At 40.5% G+C, this 18,856-nt stretch overlaps 1 protein-coding gene across 27 annotated transcripts in view; it reads right to left on the minus strand.

Moving 5' to 3' along the window:
• RAPGEF5 (Rap guanine nucleotide exchange factor 5) overlaps window positions 1-18,856 on the minus strand; it is a 434,425-nt gene that overhangs the window by 149,776 nt on the left and 265,793 nt on the right. The window lies entirely within an intron of this gene.

The raw sequence follows: 18,856 nt of genomic DNA on the forward strand, positions 1-18,856 counted from the left end.
CTTTTGTTTTAGATACATAACCAAAGTTAAGAGCTGTTGCAATAAGAGCTAAGTATGCTGCCATGTTTTTGTTTATTTGTAATAATATGGAAAAACCTCTGCACAAGAATTTTAGGCCAAAAATCTGGAAGAATATGATTGATTTACTTTAATTAGTTGCCAGAATATATACCTTCAAAAATATTAGTTCTTATGCTGGGATGATGGGAAGTACCTCAATAATATAACTGTATAACATCCAGATATAATGCAAATAAATTATTAATACAGGCACAATACTGTGGCAGATATTAAATATTCTTTATTCCTCAAAGATTCTAGTTTACAGAGAAATTCTAGAAAAACTGAGGTTTGCGATCCTAGTTTAATTAAACTAGGATCTAATTCGAGCACAGGGAATGTCCACTTGAGGCCTGACAGGTTGACAGCAACCATTTCCAATGCCAAGGTTACATAAAAGCAAGTGTTACCAACACACAGGGCCGGGGAAATAGCAACAGCCGACCTTTAAAAAGCAAGACAACCTTTAAAATCCAAAGTGCCTTAAACCCCACTTATGCGCCCAGATTTTTTGCTTGTTCACTCACTCTCTCTTCCCCTCACACCTTCTGAAAGCTTAAATCCTGTCTTAAAAACATTTCCATTCTCAAAGAGGAACATCAAACAGAGACCAAAAAAGACAGCCACAGTCACTTTCAAAGATAATATGTGAGGAAAAGAAAACATGAGGATCATCTTTAGGAAATCTATGTTGGAGAGCAAAAGAGGTTCTACTGAAAGCAAGCTCAGTCCTCTTTAGGACGCAAGCTTTTAAATTTAGGGGAGAGAGAGAGAGTGCGTGTGTGTGTGTGTGTGTGTGTGTGTGTGTGTGTTTGGAGTGGTGGGAGGAGGGAGAGGGAGGGAGAGAGGGGGAGAAAAAGAGAGAGAGAGAGAGAGGAGTGGTGGGAGTAATGAGTTTGGAAGGGTCCTGCAACAATGTATTACACTAATGGCATGTTATAGGGAGAGCATGGAAGTTCAAGGTTAAAGAAGATTTACTGTTGAAACTAATATAATTTACATTGATGGACTCGAAGGCAAAAGCAGCCCAGCGCCACACTGGGACTCAGGGCCAATTTCACCACGGCCAGGGTACTGCCACCCTGAAGAAGGCAGCGTTGCCCTCATACTGCTCCACGGCCGTGCTTTCCCTGGCAGGCTAGTATGAATGCCATTCAAAAGGATATACACTTGAAACTGGCACAACATTGCAAATCAATTATACTTTTATTAAAAACAAAAGGCGATATACTCTTGGAGTTCCCAGGTGGCTTAGCAGTTAAGGCTTTGATTTGGCATTGTCACTGCTATGGCTCAGGTTTGATCCCTGGCCAGGGAATTTCTGCATGCTGTAGGCGAGGCCAAAAAAACCAAAAAAAATCCCCAAAAGGGTATACTCTTGATTTAGCTGATTCTTTGAAACCTTAAGACTTTCCCAGGAAAATTATACTCTATTGAGAAGATAAGCAATCCCTCTCTAATCATGGGAGTCTGAGATGAGAAAATGCTCTTAGGTAGAAAAATTTAGAGTCGAAGAACTTAAGGGGGAAAAGAGAGCTGGGGGAGAGAAAAGTGACAGAGGAAAGCCTTTATAAATACTTGTATGTGTAGTAAAAATATAGCAACAAAATATACATTAGTGCCTGTTTTATACATTTGAAATTGTAACATTTACTGTAGTAACAACATCTCTTTTCAGGATTTTCTTCCATCACAGTGTCACAAATATTTGAGGGGTGGGCAAAGATGCAGATTATGAACACTCACTGGGACTTTGTCAGTGGCTTCCCCATTTTATGAGCTCGCAGGGAAGAATCCACTATGGCTCAGAGACAGAAAGAAAGCAAAGATGGAAAAGGATGCATAAGGTCAATCACTTCATATGCTTACAGGGGATTGAAAGCTGTCTTCTCAGAGTTCCCGTCGTGGTGCAGTGGAAACGCATCCGACTAGTGTCCACGAGCCTGCAGGTTCGATCCCTGGCCTCATTCAGTGGGTTAAGGATCTGGTGTTGCCATGAGCTGTGGTGTAGGCCAGCAGCTGCATCACCAATCTACCCCCTGGCCTGGGAACCTCCATATGCCGCGGGTGCGGCCCTAAAAAGCAAAGAAGAAAGAAAGAAAGGAAGGAAGGAAGGAAGGAAGGAAGAAAGAAAGAAGAGAGAGAGAAAGAAAGAGAGAAAGAAAGAAAGAGAGAAAGAAAGAAAGAAACTGTCTTCTCCACCTGCCTCCTTCAGTTCTCCACACCCGAAATTCTCTTCATGAGACCTTCAGTTTTCTTTTCGCAAATGAGAACTGAGGCTCAAAATAGAAACAGCTCAGAAAAGGAAATCGTTAGATTCCCAACACTGTGTAAAACTACATCTTTTCAAAGAGTTGATGGGGAAAGTGAGGCAGAATGGGAATGAGCAAGAAACCAAGAGAGCACTTTTTGGGGAGCCATGATCATGAGAGATGGACAGTTGAGAAAGATAAGAACTTCACAGTTAAATTTTGAAGGAACCTAACCTTTTTTTCTTTTTTCACATAAAGTAAATGAGATTATTGCACTACACTACATCCCCTGAACATGTGCAGTCTGGGAGGATGGAAAAGATTTATGTAGGGCAGAGGGTAGGGTATGTTTCTACCCCTGGAGGGGAAAGGTTTTTGACCAAAATGCCAAAGTTAGGTCATTCCTCCTCCAAGACACAAAGGGGGAAGCACTGATCAAGGGAATGCAAACTGGGAAAGAGCCCATTATAGGCTCCTAGAGCATCTTCCCAGCACTTGATTTTTTAAAACACACTAGCAATCATTTAATTCATCATTTCAATTGTGACGGATGCCTGTCTCTGGGCAGAAGCTCCTTTGAGGCAGCCGTTTCACCACCTTATCTGGGCCATCAACACTCACACTCCACAGGAGGCAGATGTAGAAGGAAGCTTAAGAGAAGAGATAGAGGCCAGCAGAGGAAAAAAGCTGCCTGAGGGAGGCCAGTGAAATGCAAAGAGATTTTTAATCTGGGGGTGATCTATTAAATAGCAATAGATAACTTATACAGGTGAAAGGATAAAACTTGGCTTGGAAGCCTAATAGCTAGAAGCTTCTCTACAATGCGCTCTTGAGAACACTACAGCTATTTAAACAGCATACAGGGAAGTGGTGAACTCAACACATCACACTATGAAGGAGGCAGAATCATGACAATGCACGTCTCCTGCTGGAATTTGGAGGGAGAAGGTCCTTTCCCATTAAGATGGATTGTACCGGAAGTGCAGAAACATGGTTTTCTCATAAAAATAAAAGTACAAATAATCACTACGATTTTAAGAACTGTCTCACTCAAGTGATATCTTACAGTTTCTGTGGTTAGGAGTTGGGAAACAGCCTAGCCTGATGGTTCTGACACAAAGTCATAGGCAAGCCATTGTCAAGAGCCTTCAGGGGGCTTGAGAATCTACTTCTGAGCTCTACTGTGACAGTCTCTGAAAGCACAAGCCAGCACTCCTTCCTCATCCTGTTCCTTAACAGCAAGCCACTACACCCAGCTTGCACTCAGGCGGAGGGGACAAGCCCTGCCCTGATCAATGGAGCAGGACCAAAGCATTTGTGGTAGTACCTTAAAACACCTCACCTCCAGCAGAGGGTGAACCCAGGTCAGGAGGGGGTAGCTTTAAATTAGATGACATACTGAGAGAGGTACTGTTACTGAGTTACTCTAAGACATGAGTTGACAAACATAAAAAACAGACTGGCTCCTCACAGCCACCTGCCAGTTTTGAGGGGGTGGCAAGAAATGGCAATCCCCAGGAGAATCTATCTATACATTTGCCTGATGTATACTACCTGCAACCCAAGGGTGCATTGCAAGACTTGGTACCACTTGCCCGCTGTCCCCTTCAGCTAGGTGTTGACAGAGGAAATCAGATTCTTCTATTTGAGCCACTCAGGTGGACTTCATTGGAGTTAGGGTTGTTAAGCAAAGGGAGCAAACATGAATTAGCTATAGGGTTATTGGGCTGAAGAAAAGCTAACTGTTCAGATTCAGGGTGAAGGGGCTGACAGCATCCGAAAGCCAGGTCCCCATAAGAGTCAATCCTTGCACCTGCTCTCACAAACCATACCAGCTGAAGCAGACATGGGTTGGGTCTCTCACCCAAGGAGCCACTTCTTTCTTAATGAGAATGGAACATCTGGGAATTAGAATATCTGCTTGATTCTTCCTTTAAATCCAGGATGCAGTTTAATGCTGCATGCCCTCCTCATCCCGGCCTTTGTGAGGGAAATGGGTTCTTAAAGAGAACCAGCCCTGTCTCATGATCGAGGGAAACTTAGATGAGGCTTATCAGTTCAACACATTCTTAGTGAATGTCTGCTGTGTGTTTATGGCACCCATGCCCAACCAAGCTTTTAAAATTTTCAGACATCTTAAGGATGCAAATTCTCATTTGGATTTATGTTCTGCCTCTTCCCCGCATTTTCTTTTTTTTTTTTCTATTACTCAAATGATTTTATTACATTTGTAGTTGTGCAATGATCATCACAATCTGATTCTATAGGATTTCCATCCCACAACCCCAGCACATCCCCCCAACCCCAAACTGTCTCCTTTGGAGACCATAAGTTTTTCAAAGTCTGTGAGTTAACATCTGTTCTGCAAAGAAGTTCAGTCTGTCCTTTTTTCAGATTCCACATGTCAGTGAAAGCATTTGATGTTGGTGTCTCATTGTATGTCTGACTTCACTTAGCATAATTTCTACGTCCATCCAATGTTGCTAAAAATGCCGGTATTTCATTCCTTTTAATGGCTGAGTAATTCTTCATTGTGTATATGTACCACATCTTGATCCACTCCTCTGTCAATGGACATTTAGGTTGTTTCCATGTCTTGGCTATTGAAAATAGTGCTGCAATGAACATTGGGGTACATGTGTCTTTGCGAGTCATGGTTTTCTCTAGATAGATGCCCAGGAGTGGGATTGCTGGATCAAATGGCAGTTTCTGAGGAATCTCCATACTGTTTTCCACAGTGGTTGCACCAATTTACAATCCCACCAACAGTGTAATAGGGTTCCTTTTTCTCCATACCCTCTCCAGCACTTACTGTTTGTAGACTTTTTTTTTTCTTTTTTTGGTCTTTTTCCCATTTTGGGGGCCACTCCCATGGCATATGGAGGTTCCCAGGCTGGGGGTTGAATCGGAGCTGCAGCCGCCAGCCTACACCACAGCCACAGCAACACGGGATCTGAGCCAAGTCTGCAACCTACACCATAGCTCACAGCAATGCCAGATCCTTAACCCACTAAGCAAGGCCAGGGACTGAACCCGCAACCTCATGATTCCTAGTCAGATTTGTTAATCCACTGAGCCATGCCAGGAACTCCCTGTTTGTAGACTTTTTGATGATGGGCATTCTGGCTGGTGTAAGGTGGTATCTCATAGTGATTTTGATTTGCATTTCTCTAATAATGAGTGATACTGAACATCTTTTCATGTGTTTTTTGGCCATCTGTATGTCTTCTTTGGAGAATTGTCTGTTTAGATCTTCGGCCTATTTTTTGATGGGGTTGTTTGTTTTTTTGGTATGGAGCTGCAGAAGGTGTTTATAAATTTTGGACATTGAGTCCCTTGTCAGTTGATTCATTTGCAAAGATTTTCCCCCATTCTGTGGGTTGTCTTTTCGTTTTGTTTAGGGTTTCCTTTGCTGTGCAGAAACTTTTAAGTTTAATTAAGTCCCATTTGTTTATTTTTGTTTTTACTGCTTGCTTTAAAGAGTACACTTGAATGAGAAAGCATTGCTGCTGAGGCAGCAATTTTTAAAAAGGTACTTCTTCCAGAAGTAAAGAACTCATCTTTAAAGCACCTTCAAATGAAATTTTTCCTTTTGATATTGAGATGGAGTCAAAATAAATGGTCGTTTATAAAAAAAAAAAAATGCAAAGAGAAGGCATTCCCCATTAAGAAAGGATCACCAGCAGAAATCTAGAGAACATATTAGAAGGGCTCAAAGCCTCTGTTAGCAAATAATTGCTAGGTTTATATTGAGGACTAAAACACTGAACAACTGCAGAAACAGAGACAAGAATTTTATCTTTAAGTACTAACAAGGGACCTGTTGACATTGAAAAGGAAATGTAACACTGCAGCACCAGTTAAGTCTTAGGATGCCTGAAATCCCGGTCCATATTTTGCTAATAATTTCCTGGGAACCCTGAGCAAAAACCATCCAGCTAAAATGCACCTGAATTCCTAATATTCAGGAACTGTTTAAGATAATAAATACGTGTTGCTTTCAACCATAAAATATGAGGGTTTTTTTTACGGTGAAAAGCCTTTTATGTTTTTCTACTTGATCTACTTGTGTTGCTGGTTAACCCAAGTTTCTCTCAGCATCACAGAAATGAAACCTTCTTCTCAGATCAGGCTCAAAAAATGTATATACAGCCAAGAGCCATGTTCTGATATTTGCCATTGTTTTTATTTAAATGCAGGTGCTAAAACACTGCTTAGGTAATTAGAAGACATGCTTGCTGTTAATCTGATGGGAAATACATTACTGCATTGGCCTTGCCTCTTATAAGCCTTCCCTGCTATGATCTGGAACCCCTGAGGCTGATGTATTCCAGAATCCAACAATTTATATGGCTCAGAAAGGTACCCTGGAGTTCTCTCATGGCACAATGGGTTAAGGATCCAGCATTGTCACTGCAGTGGCTTGGGTTACTGCTATGACGTGGGTTCAATCCCCAGCCCAGGAACTTCCATGTGCTGTGGGTACAGTCAAAAACAAGACAAAAAGAAAGGTACCCTTTCTAGGTTATACCTTCAGTGAGGTCTGGGGCAGTAACTTGTAATCAGAAATCAAATGCATTGCTATTTCTGCAACAAAATACATGATTATTCATACCAAACAGGATAAAGACAAACGAAGAAAAGCCTCACGAGTTTTTATTAAGTATATTCAGTTTAGATTTTGTCACCAAGTAAGTTATGAAGACCTTTTGTTTTTCAGAGCTTTTATATTCCAGACCTGAGAATAATGGATTGTAAGCCTTTACTAATTTTACGCTAAAATTTTCTTTCTATCTCTTTCTCGTTATTTCTTCTTGTCAAATAGCTACATAGCTACTACATTCTGTCTTCTAAGAAATGTTTTCTTTAAGTAGCTTCGATTTTCATCTATCTATTTCAAACCCGATGCACATTAGAATCACTTGGGGAGCTTTAAAAAAAAGAAAGAAAAAAAGATGGATACTTGGGCTGCAACAACTCAGAATCTCTGGGGAAAAGCCCATCAGTACTGCTGCTGCCATTGTTTCAAGCTCCCTGAGCGATTCTAGATTGTATCAGGGTTGAGAATCACTGTACTATTTAATAAGCTATCTTAGTGTCCTCAAAACTCAACCTTTTAATCTTGTAATCACTTCAACTGACAATCAATCTTTACTATTTATTTTGTTCTCCTCTAATTCAATTCATTTGTAAAGGAACATGGCCTTCAAGGTGTTTAAGGTATAAACTTATGCTATAATCCAATCAAACCATAAGATTCAGTTACTACCTCAGCAGTTTGACAGGCATGATCTACTCAAGCACAAGGAAAATTGCAAGGGAGCTTTTAAAGAAACTTAAATTCTAAAATACTGTTTACTCAATATAAAAAGAATTATATAACTCAACACACATCAGCAGCTTTGGGTACATTTGCTCTTGTGAATATCTAAGTAGAGGATAATTAAGGGAATGATAAAAACACATCTCAGATTTTTCTCTCTCCCCTGGGTACCACCAGAAATTGTGCAATGTTTTAAAATATTGAAATGTTTTGGCTTTCTTTCTATAATAACCAGCAGAGCTATCCACAAAATAGCCCTGAAGTTCAATAGGACTCAGAGCCGGTCTTAGCTCCAGCATTTTGTCTCTTCTCTCTGGCACTTTACATGCCTTCAACCTCAAAATACAAATGCTTTCAAAGCTGTTTTGCATCACTGAGCAGGACCCAAGAGGAAAGAGAAAGTGTCAAATACAAACCCTGAGTGCCAGAGAGCACGGCCATGGAAGAGGTTAATTGAGAAGACTTGGCAGGCTTCCTGGAGGAAAAGGCCCTTGAAAATCAACTGTGAAGCTGGATAGAAAATCAACGAAGGTCATTTGAGGAGGACGGACCAACAGTGGCAAAAGCCTTATCTAACCAAAGGGTTGTCTTTACAAACTAATTTTAAATAGAATCAAGAATTTCCTAAAGGACTTTAGTAAACCTATTGCTCTTAGAAACATTTAAATTTTGATACCATGATAGAAATGTCTTTAATACACAGAACCCACTTTCTCAATTTCCTAAACTAAATGTAAGAAGAAACATATTCCAATACTCTTCTCTGTTTCATCCTCAAACACACTTGTTTTTAAACCACTATAAAATCGTAAGCTAGTATAGACTTTAAGAATTCTAGGAAAATAAATAAATATGCTTCTTAAAGTCATCAGCATACTTTTGGATAATACACAAACTGAGCAGTAATGATGGCTAGACATTTGTCCTTTGAAGGAATACCTAGGGGCTCAGTAACAATTTTCTTTGTTCTTTGGAGGCCTATTTTAGCATGTCCAAGTTCATTATTTGTTCTGAAAAGCTAATTTTGCCACAAGTGTGACACATGGAAAATCTTGTGATTACCTATTAATGTCAACCAATAATTAGAAAATTTAGAAAATTATTTTGTCGAGACACTACTTCTCTCCTAATAGTTTACTTAACTATAAAACTCTAATAGTTTACTTAACAAACATGTGTTTTCCCAATAACTGCTCTCACCACATCTAAGATGGGTTTGCTAAGCCCACTGGGATGATAAAATACGCTTATGCTTACTCATTACAAGGTTATTAGGGATCTTTTTTAAAATCTTACATAGGCTTTGTTGAATACATACAGATATGCCTCAATTTTATTATAACTTAGACAACAGCTGACCACATACAGAAGTGATTTAAATACTAACACACATATATATAGAAGTGATCCGAAACTAAAAAATAAAGTGGAATGAAGTCCTACACTTAGGTTTTTAAAATCTGTTATTTAAGTCTGTAACACGAACATAGACTACTGTAAGAGAGGTTCACATTAAAAACATGTGATCATTATCAGCTGATAATAAACATGGAAGTTAATGGAAATAAGATTATTTAGAATGGACAGCAATGTTTTTAGGAATATTACTAGAATGACTACCAAAAAATGATGGACTCCAGAGAGATCAACATCTGGATCGTATTCAGTTTGCTGTACATTTGTTTAGGTTCGTGAGGCGTCAAGAGCATTCATAGGAGGACAACCAGGGTAATACCCTCCTCGTAGTAAGTGCGATGGATGCATCAGCCTTCGCTTACTTTGTCCTCCCTGTGGGGTTTGGCATTTGCCCACCCATTCCCTTCCTCTTAACCACTGGGATTCCAGGGCAGTGCTCTTCTCTTTTCTCTCTGGCTGCTCCTTCTCCTCTCCTTCCTCCGTCTTTAAGTTTTGATGATCCTCAGTGATCTATCCTTAGCCCTCTCAACTTTCTTCTCTTTCTATTCATTCCTCTGAGGCAATCTCATTTAGTCACAACAGTTGGATTTTATATGCATCTCCAGGGGCCTAAAGTTCCACATCCATCCATCTCCAGGACCTAATTGTCCCTCCCATTAGTAGCTCAAATTCAACACTTTCAAATGTGAAGTCACTATCCTACCACTTTCCTCTACTCTGTGAATCTACTTTAAGATAAAATACTCAGGCAATGAATGGTACCACCATGTACCCAGGGTCAGAAGCTAAGAAGTGAGGGTATATTGATCTGGCTCATCCCACCATCTTCTCCCAACTCAGACTGCTATGTCTTTATCTCTCTTCATGTCACATCATTCTTTACCCAATAGAAAATAAAAATCTTACATTACATCTTGCTAAAGACTTCCCATGACACCATGACACAGTCCAATGTCTAATACCATATATACAGAATTCTTTTAATCTGGCCTTAAAATCCATATTTGTTTGTTTGCTTTCTTTTTTAATTCCATGCTCTAGCCTTAGTAAAACAGAACACTTGAAATTCTCTGAATGGGCCATGGTCTTTCTTTCCACTTTGGGAAGCTGTCACTTACTTGTTCTTCAGGCCCCAACTTAGTGCCATCTTCTCTTGAATCCCCTACCTCTCCCAATGGAGCGAAGTGCTCCATGTTTATTCTCGGAGAGCATTCTATTCTTAACGTCAGTTAGAGCACTACTACCTGCTAGTGAAACCTCCTCTTTAGCTAAGGGTCTCCAATAGTAGATTATAAGCCCACTGAAACGGACTCCTTTATTAATAATTCTGACCCTGACTCCTGATACATACATTGGTGATCAAGAATGGAAGTAAAAACAATAAGGTAGTTCCCTGTATAGCACAGGGAACTATACTCAGTACCCTATGAAGAAACCGTAATGGAAAAGAATATTTTTTTAAGTATACAAAAAAAAAGTTTGTTGGAGTTTCCATTGTGGCTCAGTGGTTAACGAATCCGACTAGGAACCATGAGGTTTCGGGTCCAATCCCCGGCCTTGCTCAGTGGGTTAAGGATCTGGCATTGTCATGAGCTGTGGTGTAGGTCAGAGACGTGGCTCAGATCCCGCATTGCTGTTGCTCTGGCGTAGACCAGCAGCAACAGCTCCAATTAGACCCCTAGCCTGGGAACCTCCATATGCCGTGGGAGCAGTCCTGGAAAAGGTGAAAAGACAAAAAAAATAAAAAATAAAAAAATAAAGAGTTTGCAGTTGCTACTGAGAAGAGTAGACTTAGAAGGAACATGATCATTAGCTTCAAATATTTGAAAGGCTGAGGGTAAAATTCAGACCAATGGAGGGAAGCTGCAAATAAGTATGTTTAAGCCCTGTGAACTTTCAAATAAGCAGAGCTATTCACAGTGGAAATGGTCTACTCTGTGAGGTTTGGCAGAAGATGCTTTACATGGGAGGGTAAATACTAGAAGCACAAGACAAAGGATTTGTTCTAAAGATTTGCTTTATGAATGCCTCCTTTCCAAATCATCTACTATCTAAAGAGAACAAGCATGAGCCTCCTGGGAATGGCCATATCTGTCAAGCTGCAGTTGGACAACTGCTGATGTTATAGGCATCTAATCTATCCAGAGGAGATGGGGTTGGGCAAATCTCAACCAACAGATGAAAAATAGCTGTTGGAGGCCATTTCTTACTGTGAAAATCTCATAAATTTCATGGCACAAAGGACAAGAGAAGCTACAGATGTACTGACTGGATGAAATCTGAAAAGAGCAAGCAAATGGCACCGACATCTTTTCAAAAGAGCATGTGTATCTATCTGCTCCTCCTTCAAAGCTGTTCTTACAACTCTTCATCCAGTGATTTCCCCCAAGCCCTCACTGCTGACCAACATGAATTTCATAGCAGATAAAAATTTCACACATATAAAATGTATTTTAAGGAAACAAGAATATATTAGATATTCTGGGTTTTGCTAAAACAATGAAATAAAACACTGGTTATATTTATATCATTACATTTTTTAAAATTTTTATGTCTCAAGTTATTTTTTTTCTAGTTTCTGGCAAGACTAGAGCCCGTTCAATCTATGCCACATTTAAATGATACTTCAATAGATTTACATGACACAGTTTACTTAAGAAAGTATCTTTAAAGACATAATTTGCAAACTCATCTTAGTGTGCCTTTTATTTCATATTACATGTCACTCCTTACATGTCTTCTCTCAATCACGATGCTTTTTGGAGGTAAGGTTCTAAACCGTAGCCAAGAGTGTAATTACAACACTAGACATCCTCGGGGTCATCTATGGTAAGGATCTCCTATCTGTAGGGGTAGGTCCTGGAGGGATGTTACATTAGAAACTCTTGCATCGGGGAGTTCCCGTAGTGGCACAATGGTTAATGAATCCGACTAGGAACCATGAGGTTGCGGGTTCGACCCCTGCCCTTGCTCAGTGGGTTAACGATCCGGCGTTGCCGTGAGCTGTGGTGTAGGTTGCAGACGCAGCTTGGATCCCGCATTGCTGTGGCTCTGGTGTAGGCTGGTGGCTACAGCTCCAATTGGACCCCTAGCCTGGGAATCTCCATATGCCACGGGAGCGGCCCAAGACCAAGAAATAGCAAAAAGACCAAAAAAAAAAAAAAAAAAAAAAAAAAAAAGGAAACTCTTGCATCGGGATGAATCCAGATCAACTAAGACCCTTTCCAACAAGCAAATCTATCCACAAAACTGCTAACATGGGAGGGCTTCCTGAAAGAACAAAATTCAGAACTCAAGATCCAAAAATCTACAACAGGAATAGGAAATCTCTATTTATTTCAGGCCAACCTTGAGAGAAATTTGAGGATTCTGGCTGTTGAGATGGAGTTACAGCTCTCCAGTCCACAGCATAGGATTATTGAGAATTAAATGAGTAAATACCTAATAAAGCTTCTGGAATGGCTCCTGGAACAGTAAGTGATATTTGAGTGTTAGCTATTATCATCACATTATTGTAAGTAATATAGTCGACCTTAACAATAAATTTTAATAGAAGGATGGTCCAATCCTTAGTTGCTTTAATATATCATATGTCAAGCCACATCGTCCCACCTAAATTATAAACTCCCTGATAACCAGTATTGCTTCTGCTTATAATATTCCACCTACGTGGGGCCCCACATTACAACTAGCATAAAAGGACCGATAATTTTCACTGAAAAGTTTTGAACAGTGCCTACAGTGCTTGTATTGCCAGGGTTTACTTCAAAATAAGCTTTTACATGTCCACAGAATTCTGAAGCTTTTACATGTGTGTGAAAGACAGGCGCTGGTTTTAGAAATTCACTTTGAAACTTCTGAGGGCTCAGTCAACTAGCTGTGGCCTGGAAGCTTTTTTTCTTTTTGCCTTTTGGGCCGCATCTGTAGCATATGGAAGTTCCCTTTGAATGGGAGCTGCATCTGCGACCTATACCACAGCTCATGGCAACACTGGATCCTTAACCCAATGAGAGAGGCCAGGGATTGAACCTGCATCCTCAGGGATACTAGGCAGATTCGTTTCTGCTGTGCCACAACAGAAACTCCTAGCCTGGCAGCTTTTGACATCTGAGAAATAACTGATGCTTAATAAGTCAAGAGATTGAGGGTATGTATTTAACAAGTGGTGTGTGCTAATTTTGTACTTCTGCCACAGGAAATTACTACCCCTGAGCGGCTTAAGAGGGCATCCATTTTTCATCTCACATCTCTGTATGTCCAGAGTCCAGGGACCGCACGGCTCAACTGGGTTCTCTACTTAGAGACTCATGAGACCAGAGTCAAGGTGTGGGCAGAGCTGTTTCTTACTGGAGGCTTTAGGGGAGAATACACACTTCCAATGCATCCAGGTTGCTGGCAGAATCTGGTTCCTTCATCTGTAGGACTAGGATTCACATTTCCCAGCTGGTCGTCACCCAGAACCTGCCCTGAGCTCCTAGAGGCCTCTGTGTGGTCCTTGCAAATGGGCTCCTATTTCTCAGAGCCAGCGACACCACTCTGAATCCTTCTCATGCTCAGAACTTTTTCTTACTCTCTTCTGCCATTTCTCTTTGATGCCCACCAGAGCAAGCCCTTTGCTTTAAGACTCAGAGGATTAGATTGGGTCCATGCAGACAACCCAGGTCTGTAGCCTTAATTATGTCTGCAAAGAACCTTTTAGCACGTAATGTAATATTTATAGGTGCCAAGTAGCTCATTCATCTTTGGGGCCATTCTACCTACTACAGAATAGCAATACATATCCTCAGAGCTTTCCTAAAAAGCTAGCCCTCCACACCTTTTTATAGTTTTATAGTAACGTGCTAATAGAGTCTAGCCCTGGAACACGATTTGCCTGCTGCAGCATCTTCACCAGAGTATAGCTCTGAGTCACACCATGAAACCTGAAGACTTGAGAGCCATCTGAATCTATTTCTAAATTGCTACACCGTGCAGCCATGTTTATCATATTTGATGATTCCTAATATGTGAAAAATTTAAATGCTGTTTAATATAACTTTATAGATCTCATTTTGTAAAATTCTTCAAAAATAAGAAGGGAATTCTATATTCAAATCTCAAATACAACCTGTTGAGATCTATTCAGTAACTATGAAGTATTTTAAGGGAAGATTATGTAGAAAGTTGCTTTTTGAGTCCTTAAATGTTATTTTTAACTAATGTGGACCCTTCATTACCACCTCCTGTCTCAAATGCTTCATCTCTCCAATGCAAATGACAATATACCCTGCTGTGTGAGGCTAAATGTGATAGTCCATGTAAAGTATTAGTGGAATGCCAGCCCAAGGTAAGAACTCAACAGATATCACACATTCTTGGCCTTTTGTCCAGATCTCACCTGGTCTCTTTAATGCAACAACAGGCTAATAAGTTAACATCTGCATGCAAGTCTCCTCAACAATTTCCCCACATAGAAGTTCATCCCAGAGTTCCTGTCATGGCTCAGAGGTTAACAAATCTGACTGGCATTCATGAGGACGCAGGTTTGATCCCTGGCCTCGTTCAGTGGGTTAAGGATTCGGCATTGCTGTGAGCTGTGGTATAGGTTGTAGACACAGGTTGGATTCTGCGTTGCTGTGGCTGTGGTGTAGGCAAGCAGCTACAGCTCCGATTCGAACCCTAGCCTGGGAGCCTCCATATGCCACAGGTGCAGCCCAGGAAAAGCAAAAACAAAACAAACAAATAACAAAATATACATATAACATATATATAAAACATATATGTTATATATATAACATATATATAACATATATATATATATAATATATATGGATAAGTTCATGGAACGGAGTACTATGACCCACTATAAATATCATACGAGGTACTGTTAGCATTGAAAATACATTAGCACAAACCCACAAAATAAAAAGGTCATTTTTTTTTTTTACCTATTTTACCAAAAATATACACATGAGAAAAACAGCTTAGAAAGTAAAAAACACTGAAGTGTTACTAATGATTATTTCTAAGTGATTTCATTATAGGCATGTTTTTATTTTGGAATTTTTTAAAAAAATTATAGTCTTTATGTTCAAGTTAATCCAAATGTCAGGTGAATTTTCTTTTTTTTTTTTTGGCCTCTTGTCTTTGTAGGGTCACACCTGTGGCATATGGAGGTTCCCAGGCTAGGGGTTGACTTGGAGCTACAGCTGCTTGCCTATGTCACAGCCACAGCAACACAGGATCCAAGCTGCAATGCCAGATCCTTAACCCACTGAGCAAGGCCAGGGATCAAACCCACAACTTTGTGATTACTGGTTGGCTTCACTTCTGCTGCACCACAGTGGGAACTCCCAGGTGAATTTTTTAAAATTGCAAAGCATGATCCACAGTAATGACAACCCACTACCAGATTTACCATCATTTTGGCACCTAAAAAAGTACAAGAATAGACTTAAAAATACCAGAATAGAATTCACCCTATTTTCTACCCATTACCCACACAAAATTTTCTTATATTCTGATTTTTACAATAATATAAAAAATAAACTAATTTAAAATCTACTTATTTCATAACCACTAAAACTTCAAGAAATTTTCACTTTTGTTTTAATATGCCTCTTGGTTCTGCTTCCCATATGGACATACTAAAATAAAGTTACATCATTAAATTACAATGTAAAACTACATTTCATCTAAGCAGCTATAAGAAGTTCTATTTTAAATAAGTGCGCAAAGAAGCAACCCAACATGAAATGTTCATGGATCATCCTTTCAAAGCTCCTTTCAACTTCCCTTAGATAGGATTTCACGGTAACCCATGACTGTTAATATACCAATTCACAGCCAAATGGTATGCTTCTATTCCTTGCCAATTAAAAATGTCTGTTTCCTTTGTGTGTTGCAGATAAAAGTTATCTTCATCTTGGAAACAGATACTCAAAGACCATAGAATACATGTAGATGAGCCCATGAGCGCATGTGGGCGCTCTCTCTCTCTCTCTCTCTCTCTCTCTCTCTCTCTCTCACACACACACACACACACACACACACACACACACACTTCTTCCTCTACTGACAAGGGATTCATGAAGACACATTTTACTTCTGAATGGGTTCTTCACACTGACATCTTTCTGAACTGATGCTAAGAAACAAATGCCCCCACACTAGGCTTATTTCAGAAGGCAAAACACCAGGTATTATGCTGTTCACCAAAGCCACCTTCACAAGGCTAGAGTTAGGTTATCACACGATCTGGCCATGTGCAAATGGTTCCTTTGGAAGTAGAGATAACAACTTAATTTTTAATAGCTAGGTGTATATACCTGCATCTTTGGATATTTAGGGATCTATTCTCAAAATGAAGCAAATCACTTTGATGTGCGATAGACCTAGACAGAACACAGTACAGTATTTTTTATGGACGAGGGCTAGAAAAACACCCCTGAGCTATCTGTTCATATATTGACAATCCTGGGCTTATGAGGGGTTAGTAGGAGATCCTACTGGAGGGAAACTAAGGAGCTTTAACCAACTCTGCGAGTGGTCCTGGAGACTTACAAATCCACAGCCAAGGGCACGGTGAACACTGCAACAGCTGCTGAGGGCAGCTCTTACACACAAGGAGGGAAGGTACTAACAAGCCCCACGGCTCCTTATCAACACCAAGAACAAGGAATCCTGCCCCAGAAACGTGCTCCAAGTCCTCTGGGGCTTCCTTAATGCTCCTTGAAATCAGGTCTGTCTTCGAGGGCCTCCCCTGACCCTTTTTCTCAGATCCAATCTACCCAGCCCTTCCCCAAATAACAGGGCAGCTCTTAAGCCCCTGGAAGGGCTGGAGCCAGACTGAGGATTCCATGTAGGAATTTTGTGTTCCCTGCAGATAAGAAGTATAAGGTATCAGGATGTTCACGATCCTGTGGCAGCCAGACAGAAGGTGAGTCATTCCCTGGGGGAGTAACTTACTTTTATTCTCTGAAAAAACATGCCCACTCAGGTCCGTGACAGACATAGAAAAGGGAATTTAACTGCACCCTGGTTTTCCGTTCCCCAGGAAGAGGCAGGTGGCCAGGAAAAGGGGGAGTGGAAACTAGCATCTCGGCATTTTAAAAAGCCATATGTCTAAATGCAGTGAAATTCATCGCTAGATGATGGTGACATTCTCCCACTTTCCTTAACCTAAGACTATGTGTAGGCCTTACTCACTTGAAATACAGCCTCCGAAATAAGTCTCCAAAATTCTAGCTTTTTAAAGATTTGGCAAAACTCAAATCCCATGCTATTTCTGCTTCCTGAGCCAGTATCAGTGCGGCCATATCCAGTCGTAGAAACTGTCACTGCTATCTTCAGATACTACTGTTCAGAAAGGAATTTCTCCAACATAGCAAACCCGACGTGTAGATCCATCATGGACAAACTGAAGGAATGAGAGTCACTCTATGTACTTCCTGACCCAGAAAGGGTGTAGACAGAGTCCTGAGAAAGATACACCGTAAAGGAAATGACTGAAGCTCCAGGTGAATGACAGACATGACAAAGGAGAGGAGCTTCAAATGACTGAAAGCAAAATATGAGGACAGGAAACCTGAGAGGAAGGAGAGAGCTGACAACACAGAGAATCTTGGAAAGTTGGGGTCTTTGAGTTTCCTACTGTCCTGATGTTGCTGATACAAGACCAGGGGTTGTTCATGAAGACACAGCTCCTGGTACCTCTGTAATAAGGATTTCCCAAAAGAACACTATGCAAGGAAAAGATGACACAGAAGAAGAATCCGAGGCCCAAGTTAAGTGCAGGGCTTAGTTAATACCTTTATTAATCTGTAAAGCAGAATCCCAAATGGGAAAACAATGAGCAGACAACTTTTACTAGAAAGAAGGCTGGAAAGCACAAGAGAACAAGTTCACAGAAAATGTGATAACTGACGGGGCTACTTCACAACTTTGGACACTGAGCTGGGAAAACCCTTTTTGTGAAGTTGACAGCATGCTGCAGTTAATTATAACCACCTCTTCTTTCCCCTCGAGAGGTGCAAAACCAAATTCCATAGTGGATTTCTTTTTCTCTAACACTTTAACCAAAAGTTATATATCCTCGTACATGGCTTCTTGGGGCTTCATCTACTTCAAGGTCTTCTAGAACTTAAAAGAGTCGCCTTCATTTATAATTTGGGTTTGATTTTTTTTTTTTTTTTTGATCTCGCCCTCAGCATGTGGGTGCTCCCAGGCCAGGGACCGAACCTGAGCCTTAGCAGTAACCCAGGCCCTGCAGTGAAAATGCCAAATACTTAATCCACTGTGCCACAAGGGAACTCCCAAGTTAGATTTTTTTTTTTTTTTTTTGAAGCTCAGTGGTTTTTCTCAGAGGAGTGCTAATGCACTTGAAGACCCCATGAGAAGGCATTGGAAAATACCACTAAAAGCATCAAATGCAAAGGTTCTACATTAAAGGTGGATGGTCTGAAGAAAATGAGCAACAGGATAGGGCAGACACATGCAAATGGGGGAAACCTCAACTGAGGAAAATTATCAACTACATTAGCTTTGAAAAGGAGTGTGAAGGTGTAAAGAGTGTCCCCGAGGATTAGAGTCTGTTTTCATCTTCACTGAACTTTTTCTAAATTCTGTACACTCGATTTGCCATGTGAATTCATCTCTCAAGATAGGGCCACACACTCATAGCTGTCACCACCACCACTAGGTTAGTGTTTGTTGTAGACACTCAAAAGCGTTCTCTGTCACCCTCTGAGGAATGGCTGACTTTGCTGGACCACACAGCACAGAAGACCACACCACTGCCCTCTTTGTCCTTGTATAAATGCCACTC

Source organism: Sus scrofa, chromosome 9, assembly GCF_054392235.1.
Source record: "Sus scrofa isolate SSC_HxYL_T2T_F1_AM1 chromosome 9, Sscrofa_HxYL_maternal_Yorkshire_Landrace_v2.0, whole genome shotgun sequence".
Classification (NCBI taxonomy): Eukaryota; Metazoa; Chordata; class Mammalia; order Artiodactyla; family Suidae; genus Sus; species Sus scrofa.